We start from the raw sequence: 12324 nt of genomic DNA, 5'->3' as shown, positions 1-12324 counted from the left end.
TGTGAATGTGATGCACTGTGCTGTGTCATATTTCTCTTGGTGCTCCAGGTGGGAGTACAATGGCTGGATAAAGGTCAAGAAGATCCTGCTACTGCAGCTATTGGATGAGCTTGAGCACAAAGTTTTGCATAATGCGACAGAATCACCATTATGCCACTGGAGTCATTGTCAATGAGATGGGAGACAGGAAAGCTAAGGAGCAGCTGAAAATGTGTTAGGGAATCAGCACCAATGATTGTTTCTGTGACAATTGTGATGGTGAATTTACAGCTGAAGGTACATAGAAATCTTAGATCCAACTGTAAAGAATAGGCACCGCAAATGGTGACAGACAAGTTGTTGGGAGCTGACTGCTAAAATAGTGTTGGTCAGCACCCATACCCACGGTGTGTGTGGGTAGTCATGCAAGTCAGACCATATGTCTATAAGAAAACAAGAGTCAGATTTTCTGTCTGAGATGAAAAAGCACTTTGAGGCAGCATGACAACTGTATATCCTCATTTGCAGATGCAGCTGGCATTTGGGTGGTTGCACAGTGAGCGAGATTGGGGAGTTTGCTTGCCAAAGGTGTAGTGATTCCAGCATATAGTGGGTTGGTCTTTGGAAGGACAACATTCATGAGTGTGCTGGTGAGGATGGGGTGGTGTGGGAACAGCAGCTGGCTATGCATAACCTACAGACACTTGAGCTGTGAGGGCTTCAATCTGGGCCATAAGCAGCTGGAATTACTGGCTGACCAGGTGGGTACTGAAGTACTGTAGCCCACTGTGCAGAAAGGTGGTGTAGCTTTCATGTCAGAGGTGGCATTGCCTGTGTTGGTAGTGGCAACATGAGCTGCATGAGAACATATGGCTGCACTTAGGGCCGCAGCTACAGTGTCAGTGCAGGATGCTAATTCTTACAGTGCAAGTGTCTGCTCAGTTGCAAGGCAGGCACGTGCCTGCCGAGGCAGCCAGATCGACAAAAGCACATTGAGCAGCTCGTCTGGAACTTTTCTAATGTTTGACTGCAACAGAATTTTGTACAGGTGTGTTTTAGAGTCATTCAAACAACATTGGAGGGTGAGTACTGAAAAATACTGAATTTGGAAAATAAGTGGTACCCTAATAACACATCCCATTGCTCAAGTGACCAGCATTTATGCTACCACTGAAGCCACAACAGGCCCCATCACACAAGTGGCCACTGAAATTATGACACCATCACAAGATACATCAAAAACCAGTGCATTCAGCCTTGTATCTCTGTGATTAAGCATTATACACAGGTAAAGTGAAGTTACAGCAATGGGATCACATCTGAAACCTCTGAATCATACACTTAAATTGGGTTTACATTTGGATGAAAATATTGTTGATATAAATTGGACTCAAAACTCTCAGGCTCTACCATTTGGCATCAAGTGTTATATTTGCATGTGGACTGGCGCATCATCATACTAGCACTGTTGGACACTGGGCAATGCTTTAAGCTTGCTGCTTGACTAACCAGTGCCATGTTCAGGCCAGTGCTGTAAGTTCACAATTTGCCCATTAGATAGCAGTACTATAGGAGGCTGAACTGTGTCACTGTCAGTTGCTAAGTTCACAATTTGCCCATTAGATAGCAGTACTATAGGAGGCTGAACTGTGTCACTGTCAGTTGCAGTCACTACATGGTGAAACATCTTTCAGGTATAATATAATTGAACATTGGAGCCCCTCAAGGAGATGTGGTAGGTGTAGTACTGTTGCTCATTTATGATGCTAGTTTGAAAACTTCGGCGTCATCATCACATTTCAGTGCTAGCGCAATGATGTTCCCACATAATAATAGGTCACCCTTTATGGGTAATCACATAATGTGTCAGTGCTCTGGGTAGAGGTCCATGTTGCAGATGACTTTCTTAGCATGTTAATAAAAAACAAAAAAAAAAAAAGCGGGGTGGGGGGGGCCCTCACCTACAGGAAAGAAAAGATGCAATCACAAAATTTTGTACAGTGCTACAAGAGAGTGTCACAAACAACATATTAAAACTCCTGAGCAGTGTGGTTTAACGGTGGAGGGGGGGGGGGGGGGGAGGGGGGGGGGGAGCAGTTGTTGAAAGTTTGCTTTCTCATGTTTTTCCCAAATAAATAAAAAAATGTGGGTCCTAGGAAAAACGTTTCCCAATGATAAATCAAACTACATTAAATTTCCTACAGAAAAGTTCCTATTCATTTTTTTTTCTCTAGGCCCAGTAGTTCCCGCACTGCAAAGTATGGAAAAACTGCACGCTGTCAAAATTATTGATTTAACAGCCTACAATTAATGTTTATTTTTAGTGGTGTGGGTTGAAAACATATATTAAACGTGTGTACCACATCTAAGTGCCATGGACCCCTATTAATGGATGAATTATGTTCCGTGGGTATAACAGGGTGAAAGTGGAATATCTGGAGTAGAAGAACGAGGGAAGGTAGGTTGTCAGATTGTGTTCGGGGACTTCCTTCCTTCAAAAATTGGCAAACTGTATGTTGAGCAGGTTATTCCCCATTGTATCTACCCCACTAAGTCATAAGAAGAAACTGCAGGATGTTCCATGACATTATGCTGATCCTCCACAGTGGGCCTTATCAGCTACTGGTAACACAACTCACAGACGTATACGGGGGTTGTTTATTGTATACTAAATGCATTAACACTACATGAAATGCAAATATGAGTACTAGTAACACTAACATAAGAAATGCACATGGACATAATATAAATAAATATATGCATACTATTCTACACTGCCAGAGAGGAAACTGATTCTGAGTCATTCTGTACGGCAGCTAAAGTGTTCTTCTGGGAAAGGCGATTTTCTTGACTGTGAGCACTGCTCAATTGTAAGGTTACAGATGGACTTTACTCTTCTGGGATTTCCTGTCCTGTTCTCTTATATAGACAAAATAACTTCACTAAGCTTGTGTTGACAGGGTTGTAGCCTCTCCCCAATGTTGTTCAATCTTTATATTGAGCAAGCAATAAAGGAAACAAAAGAAAAATTCGGAGTAGGTATTAAAATTCATGGAGAAGAAATAAAAACTTTGAGGTTCGCCGATGACATGGTAATTCTGTCAGAGACAGCAAAGGTCTTGGAAGAGCAGTTTAATGGCATGGACAGTGTCTTGAAAGGAGGATATAAGATGAACATCAACAAAAGCAAAACAAGGCTAATGGAATGTAGTCTAATTAAGTCGGGTGATGCTGAGGGAATTAGATTAGGAAATGAGACACTTTAAGTAGAAAAGGAGTTTTGCTATTTGGGGAGCAAAATAACTGATGATGGTCGAAGTAGAGAGGATATAAAATGTAGATTGGCAATGGCAAGGAAAGCGTTTCTGAAGAAGAGAAATTTGTTAACATCGAGTATAGATTTAAGTGTCAGGAAGTCATTTCTGAAAGTATTTGTATGGAGTGTAGCCATGTATGGAAGTGAAACATGGACGATAAATAGTTTGGACAAGAAGACTATAGAAGCTTTCGAAATGTGGTGCTACAGAAGAATGCTGAAGATTAGATGGGTAGATCACATAACTAATGAGGAAGTATGGAATAGGATTGGGGAGAAGAGAAGTTTGTGGCACAACTTGACCAGAAGAAGGGTTCGGTTGGTAGGACATGCTCTGAGGCATCAAGGGATCACCAATTTAGTATTGGAGGGCAGCGTGGAGGGTAAAAATCGTAGAGGGAGACCAAGAGATGAATACACTAAGCAGATTCAGAAGGATGTAGGTTGCAGTAGGTACTGGGAGATGAAAAAGCTTGCACAGGGTAGAGTAGCGTGGAGAGCTGCATCAAACCAGTCTCAGCACTGAAGACCACAACAACAACAACAACAAGCTTGTGTTTATGTAGTAGAGGTACTTTCAGTTTACTGAGTATTTATTCACAGTTGTTAAGTGAGCTAGTATGTGAAAATGCTCAACAGCTGGAGTTGTCAACAGTCTATTATACAGAAGATCCTATCCCAAGGGTAAATCTGTCAGTATATTGATTTCGTTGTATCCACTTTCATTATCTGGAATAATTTTCAAACCTTGAAGTGTATGCCTCCGGTCTGCCGACATCTGAACTGACTCAGAGGCATAAACTCCAAAACTCTACATTGTAGGTGGTAGGTTACATATGTGTTATAGAACTTCAGATATTTCAAGAGGCACTGAGGTTACAAAAGCAATGGGGTAGCAATGTTCACATATGAACATGGTAGGAGTATTGTGTACACAAGGTATAAAAGGAAATTTCATTGGTGGAACTGTAATTTGTACTCAGGCAATTCATGTGAAAAGGTTTCTGATGTGATTAAGATGGCACAGTGGGAATTAACAGACTCTGAATCCAGAATGGTAGTTGGAGCTACACACATGGTGCATTCATTAGGGAATTCAGTATTTCACAATCCACAGTATGAATAGTGTGCCAAGAATACCAAATGTCAGCCATTACCTCTCATCACAGACAAGGCTGTGGCTAGTGGCCTTCATTTAATGATGGAGAGCGGTGGCATTTATGTAGAGTTGCTGCTGTTAACAGACAAGGAACACTGCTTGAAATAGCTGCACAAGTCAATGTGGGATATACAACGGATGTTTCCATTAGGACAGTGTGGCAAAATTTGGCGTTAATGGGCTATGGCACACACATCTAAGGCAAGCACCTCTGCTAACAGCATGAAACAATCCACCAAGATACACCAGTAGCCCAGAAGTAACTGCAAAAGAGCATAAAATTATCAGGAAGGAATGGCAACTGAAAGTGCAAGAAATTGCCAAAGATATAGGGATGTCATGTGAATGGGCATATCACACTTTGACAGCGGAATTGGACATGACGAAATTGTCCGCTAGACAGGTGCCATGACTCTTTAATGGAAGATCATAAATTCATTGTTATGGAAATGTCTGATCAATGTTTGACCTCTTTTCAGAGCAACCAACAGGAATTTTGTGCCAAGTTTGTGATCACAGATGAATAGTGGATATATTACTACAAGCCAGAGACAAAACAACAGTCAAAGCACTGGAGACATAATGATTCATCACTCCTGAAGAAATCAAATGCAATTTTGTCAACAGGAAAGTAATGGCAATAGCTTTTTGAGATGGACAAGGAATTCTGGTGATAGATTACCTTTACCGTGGACATAAAAGTACAGGATAATACCATGCTAACTTCCTGGTCAAATTACAGCTAAAAATATGTGAATACAGGTCAGGTTTGGCTAAAATGAAAGTCATCATTCATCAAGACAGTGTGTACACATTCATACCAATGTTGCTGCCATGAAAAAATCATATGAACTAAGATATGAATTATTGCCTTATTTGGCTCCTTCAGACTTCAGTCTCAATACTTTCCATGGTGGACAGAGACTATCTACATACAAAGAACTGACAGCCAAAGTTGTTGTTTTTTTGCAGGCATAAGGGATCTAATTTTTTAGATGAGATCAAGGCTGTACAGTCGTAAAGCACTAATCAAGCATCGATCAGCAGAGTACCGAAAACAGAATCGAGTAGGTACTGTCTCATATGCCAATAGGAAGAGTAGGCAGTGCCACACCTCCAGAAACTCAGAGTTTGTCTCCTCCTGTCAATGCTGATTTAACCAGTGACCCACAGTTGGTCAGCCCAGTTTGGTTACAGACTTCAAGAACATCAGTACTGAGTATTAGAAAGACAATACTTTGCCTACATTCTGTGAGTAGTAATAGACTGTCAGTTAACTTGCACACAGGAGGCACAACAAGTTAAGTAATAGTTCTCTGTTTTGTAGAAATAATGTGTTATATTAATCTTCAAGTGTCTTGTAGATGATTTTGGATTACTGTCACCTACCTTCATTGTACTTTGCTCGCAGCTTGGGATTAATAACTCTCCATTTTCTTTGAGAAGCACATTTCAACAAATTGTTCTTTCTTTTGCCTGGCATCTATTTATAATTTTTTGTGGTGCTCCTCTCTTTAAAATGCCCTCTAGTCCAGCAGCTCATTACGACCTCCATGCATTCCATCATTCCTACCTTTTGATGCAAAACAACAGGAATGGAATGAGTACTATGCTCAGTTCATTGCTCATTGTGTCAAACATCAAATGTGAGGTACTGCGAAACTTTATTATTTCTTGTCAATGGCTGGCACAGGAGTTTACCACCTCACCTGGAAGTCATTCCCAACTAGTATGCTGGAGTTGCTGGATTTTGAAGATTGTTTCCTGCCTCACTAAGTATTATGAGAATCAGGTACAGGTTGTTGCAGTTCATTACGAGTTCTTTTGTTTGAGGAAAAAGCCAGAATGGTCATATTGTCAGCGGATCACTGAACCTCAGGGTTTGACACAACAGTGTCCTTTTCATTGTAGCTGTGGACAGTACTATAGCACTGCAATGATCTGTGATGCAACTCGACAAAATGTGCCAGACAATAGGATTCATTAACAAATTCTAAAACATTTAAATCTTAAATTGAAACAAATTATTGAACATCAGGACTCATGATATGTCATGCAAAACTTTGAGATAGCTCGAATTTGCAGTGTAATGCAAATTGTCAAACAATTATGGCCTTGCAACTGACCACCACACACAAATAGGCTACCTTGCTGTAGCCAGAGTAAAGGCATTTCAACGAGTGTGTCTGCTGTGAAATCATGTACCTGCTGCCTTCCACACATAAAAGACAACATTACCCTTCATAGAATATGACTCACTTTGCTTGTGGAAAGCCAGGTCACATACAGTCTGTGTGCTTGCAACAGAAAAAGAATTCCAACCACATTCACTCTTGTAAGCTCACTCAATGAATGGAGATTTTTATAAACCAGCTACCGGTACTGGTAACAATCAAACTAAGGATGTTCCTTCACCCCACCTGACTGCTGTGCAGTGACAGTCAAATAAACTGTCTGTGAACTTAGTCAGTGCTGGATGCTGTAAGCAACTTCAGTTAAGACACTGACACTTCCATTACGTTGATTAATCGAGCCACTTATGAACAGTTGGGCCAGCAACAGTTGACAAAATCTTGTGTGCAGCTTACTGTGTATAACAGTTTCACACTATAACAGTGACATTTACAATTTTGCGTTAGCAAGACTGTAAAGATATTACTGGGTGAGATTTATTTGATCTGTTTAGTCCTTGTATTCATGACAATGTACTTTCTGTTTCTGCTTTCAACCCAAAAGACAGCATTACTCAGTTGATAGAGGAGCTTCCTGATTTATTTTCTGAAGGATGTTAGAGCATATAATTTTGTGGTGCACATTACAAATGAAGGACAATGTGCAACCCAAGTGTTCTTGGTGCATCCCATCCATTATGTACTTAGAGAAAATGTTCCAAGTGAACATAAAGAATGGCAAGACAATGGTGTTATTGCTCCTATCCAGGACAGTCAATAGGCTTTTCCCTTAGCAATCTTAGCAAAGGCCTTCTGGAAGACTTTCTCTTTCTGTTGACTTTAAATCCATGGTGAATCCACAATCAATAATTGATACTTATCTGTTGCCTCAACCTGAGGAACTGATGCACAGGTTTTGTGACAGTTACTATTTTTCAAAAACTGACTTACACAATGTGTATTTGCAAATTCTGCTAGTTGTGGATCTCAGAAAGTTTTGTAATCAACACACATTTTGGGTTTCAGCTGCACGTTTGAAGTGTCACCAGGAGAACTGTACCTTTTTCCAGACTGAAATTCAGTATTTAGGCCACATTCTTAATAGCCAAGGTGTTCATTCCTTTCAATCACATTTGTTGGCCGTCCAGGACCTCTCTGCCCCATAGAACATGACAGAATTACTGTCAGTTTGTGGGAAGTTGACATATTGTACATATTGTAATGACAGGTTGTGGCTCCACTGCATCATTTGTGCCAGAAGAATGTGCCTTTTGTTTGACCTAAGAGTGTTGGGATATGTTCCAGAAACTTAAAATTGCCCTGTTGAGTGACAGGTGCCTTGTTCATTTTGATCCCAATAAGACTGTGGTTTCGGAAATGGAAGCTGAGCTCTCATACAGATTTTGTTCACAGGACAGGCAGGTTACTTTTGCTTTCAAGTTATTGACCAAGACTAAATGGAACTATTCCAAAATCAAGAAGGAACTGCTCACTATTATCTAAAGCATGATAAAGTTTCACCATTATCTGATTAATGCGAAGTTTTGCCTAGTGATGGATCATAAGCCACTTCATACTTTGTTCCATCTGTACCACCATGCACAGCTTAGAAGCTGCTTTCTTGTTGTCACAGCATCAGTATGAAATACTGTATCACCCACATCAAAGCATACAAATGCTGATGCTCTTTCTCACCTTCCTGTTGGTCCTTACTCTGAATTTGATGCACAGGCTACTAAACTTTTACAAACTTTTGCCCTGAACTATAAGAAAATTGCACAGGTCACAGAAGAAGACCCTGACCTGAATTACATCCATACTGCTTGACCCTGTTCAGTGAAAAATGTTCACAATTCTTTTGTGTGCCAATGTTTTGCTCATAGGCATAGCCTCTCCATCCAGTACAGCTTAATTGTATTGCAACATGAATTTGGGCAATTGTGTGTGCTTATTTCTAAAGCATTACAAAAAGATGTGTTGCAATTGCTTCACCAAGGACATTGGGGAATTGTATGCACATTGGCACTGTACTTGGACAGTCATGGATGCCCAAACTGAGCATATGAAGTCACAGTGTAGCACTTAAGCTGAGACTCTATTGGTTCCACTGCAAATGTTTTTAGCTTGGCCAAAGTCTCAATTGCCATGGCAATGAGAGCATACTGCCTTTGCTGGTACCTTTTGGAACACTAATTGGCTTATTGTTCAAATATGACCAAATGTGTGTGAATTCCTTAGGGACCAAACTGCTGGGGTCATCTGTCACTAGATTTATACACTATTTAAGCTAACTTATGCTAAGAACAACACACAAAAAGATGCCCAAGGGTGGACTTGAACCTCCAGCAGGAGGTGCTGTGCAATTTGTGAGGTGGCGCCTCAAACTGAGCAGCCATTCCATGTTACAGCTCATTGTTATGGACTATTTTAGCAAATATCCATTTGCACTGCCCGTGCACTCGACTACATTGTTTAGTACCATCCAGACTTTGTCATATATTTTTTGCTTGGAAGGTTTGCCTGAAGTGTTGGTTACAGTCTATGGAGCACAGTTTACAGCTCAGGACTTTGAACACTTTTGTGTGGCCAATGATATCACTCCTATTTCCTGTGGTCTGTTTCATCCTCAGTCGAATGGAGAAGCTGAGCAATTTGTGCATATGTTCAAGTAACAGCTGACCAACCTATGTGCCTCCCACACATGGGAGAAAGCATTACTACTCTCCCTCATGGTTGACCAATCCCACCAATCCCAGCGCCCCTCCCCCCCCCCATGGTCATTACTGGAGGAGCTTCTACAGTGCCAGTGCCACCGCACACTGCTCCAGTTAGTGCACTCACTGTAGTGCATTGCACCTCCCATGCTCTGCAAATATCGCTTTGTGTCTAATGCTTCCACTCTTTTCAGAGTTTTTGGTTGCACCGGGTGCTAGAAGAGGGGAACAATTCTTTGAAATTTGTGTGCTTGCATATATTTAACTTGAGGACCTGCTTGGTTGCTGTGCCACCATCAGAACAAGATCCATGCTTGTCACTTGTGCGAATCTTCCACAGATTTTCTATCCCCAGATTCACATCCTATCAGGATCCTGTGGCTGGTATGGGTGCAACTGGATGCCTCTTCAGCACTGCCCGCAAAACCAGTGGAGCAGGATCCCATTGTCCTCACCACTGCAGCAGCTCACCTTCCAAGCAATCACCCCGGTGTTCACCATGGACTCAACACTGTCGTCATCACTGCTATCTCCGTTTTTCATCATAACAGCTCAGGAAGAGAATGGACACCTTTCCAGGGTTTTCCAACTGACATTCCAACAGAGCACTGGAAAAATGTTGGAGATTTGGCCAGGGGCTTTGTGTTGGTCCCAATTGTGGCTTCCCCTGCCATACAGCTTCCTGCGCCTCCCCCATCATCTGTTTCTATAAGATGGCTCCCTACACAACAATGGTGCAGCATTTTGGGGGGAGTCCAAAAGCATTGTCTGAACACCAAGCAGAGCAGTACCATGAAATGACATCAAGACTGCAGTGACCCACATATCAATGGAAAGAGCAGGCAATGCCACACCTTCAGGAAGACAGGATTCGATTCCCCCTGTCAACACTTAAAACTTGCAGTCCATCACTGGTCAGCTCAGTGTGCTTGCAGACTTTGAAAGCATCAGTACTGAAAATTAGGAAAGTTATACCCAGCCTGTGTTCTGTGAGTAGTAATAGATTACCAATGTACTTACATAATATGAGGCACTACGAGTGAAATTATGGTTCTCTTCTTTGCAGAAATAAACTGTTACAGTAATCTTCAAGTGTTTTGTACAGACGATTTTGCACTCCTGCCAGCAACCATCACAACACTCTCCTTCCTTGTTGGTGTCGGTGCTAACTCCCACAGTAGCTGACATGAGAAAGGCACTGGAACATCATTGGGGCAAAAGTGTTAGTATACAGAAGACAACACTGAAAGATAAGAAAGTTTCCCTGACGTGAGTCGTTTAATTCTATTCCGTTCAATAAACTTTTCAAACTACCTCATACGTTAATGGCTTCCCACTGCAGGTCACAGGAGGTGAAGAGTGTTACTTGCTGACAACAGCAATATAAAAATTGAAAAAAGGACACCAGAAATGTTAGGAGTAACAGCTAACAATGCACTTATATCAGTCCCAGTTGGTTACTCTTAATATAAAAGAGACTAATAACAGCCGGCCAGAATGGCCGTGCGGTTCTAGGCACTACAGTCTGGAGCCGAGCGATCGCTATGGCCGCAGGTTCGAATTCTGCCTCAGGCATGGATGTGTGTGATGTCCTTAGGTTAGTTACGTTTAATTAGTTTTAAGTTCAAGGCAACTGATGACCTTAGAAGTTAAGTCGCATAGTGCTCAGAGCCAAGACTAATAACAAGAACGTCTATACAAGTAAAAACCCTAGTAGAATAAGCCTTAAAGTACAATATGAGACCATACAGTCTGTAGCTAGCACAAAATTTTTAGGTATGTATGTTGATCAGCAATTAAAATGCGATGAACGTTTGTCATTTTCGTACAAATGTGGGTTCCAGCTTCCACATATATAAGCTTTGGTGTTGTGTATGTGCACTTTTTGAAACAAAAACATCTGAATATCATTGCAAAGATTGCAATTCACCTCCACCCCCCCCCCCCCCCCCCAAAAAAAAAAAAAAAAAAAAAAAAAAAAAAAAAAAAAAAAAAAAAAAAAAAAGGAAGAAGAAGAAGAAGAAGAAGAAAATACAGTAATGGACTCAAACATCCCAGAGCAAACAAACAAAGAACAACACGCATCAATTAAACAATAAGAGGAAAACGAAATCTTAAGACAGCCACCAGAACAAGCACAAATAGGAACATATACAGGGCTATTACAAATTATTGAAGCGATTTCATAAATTCACTTTTCCCAGCAGACTATAATACTGTGGCTGACTGACTTGTTTGACTATCAGTTGCAGTCACATCGTGAACATCTTTCAGGTAAAGAATAATTGAACACTGCAGTCCCTCAAGGGAATGTGTTAGGCCCAATAATGTTTCTCATTTATGAAGCTAGTGTGAAAAATTTGGAGTCATTACCACATACTAGAGCTAGTGCAGCGATGATCCCACATAATAATAGGTCATCCTTAATGGGTAAATACATGATGTGTAAGTGCTCTTGGGCAGAGATTCATGGTACAGATGCCTTCCTTAGACCAATCCTCAAACAGCAGAAAAAGTTAACTAGGCGAAAGAAATTCTGTAGTAACAAATTTTTGCACAGTGCTACAGGGGAGTGTCATGAACAACATACGGAAAATCCCGACTAGTGGGATGTCATGGAGGAGGGATTGTTGAAACGTCTCTTTTTGTTGTTGTTACTGAATAGCTCAAAAAATAATATATATTAAATTTCCTGCAGAAAAAGTTCTATTTATTTTCCTCCATACCTGTAGTTTCCAGGTCACAGTGGACAGAAAAACTGCACATTGTCAAAATAATTGTTTTAGCAGTATAAAATCAATGTTTATTTTTAAATGAAGTGGGTTGATTACACATATTAAATGTATGTATCACATCTAAGTGCAGTAGAGCTGTATTAATGGACGTATTGAGTTCTGTGGGTGTAACCAGGGAAAGGGGGAATGTATGAAGTAGAAATGCGAGGGATGGTAGGTTGCCAGATTGTGTTTAGGAGCTTCCTTCCTT

Source organism: Schistocerca serialis, chromosome 1 (assembly GCF_023864345.2).
Source record: "Schistocerca serialis cubense isolate TAMUIC-IGC-003099 chromosome 1, iqSchSeri2.2, whole genome shotgun sequence".
NCBI classification, from domain to species: domain Eukaryota; kingdom Metazoa; phylum Arthropoda; class Insecta; order Orthoptera; family Acrididae; genus Schistocerca; species Schistocerca serialis.
This window is presented reverse-complemented; position numbering follows the sequence as displayed.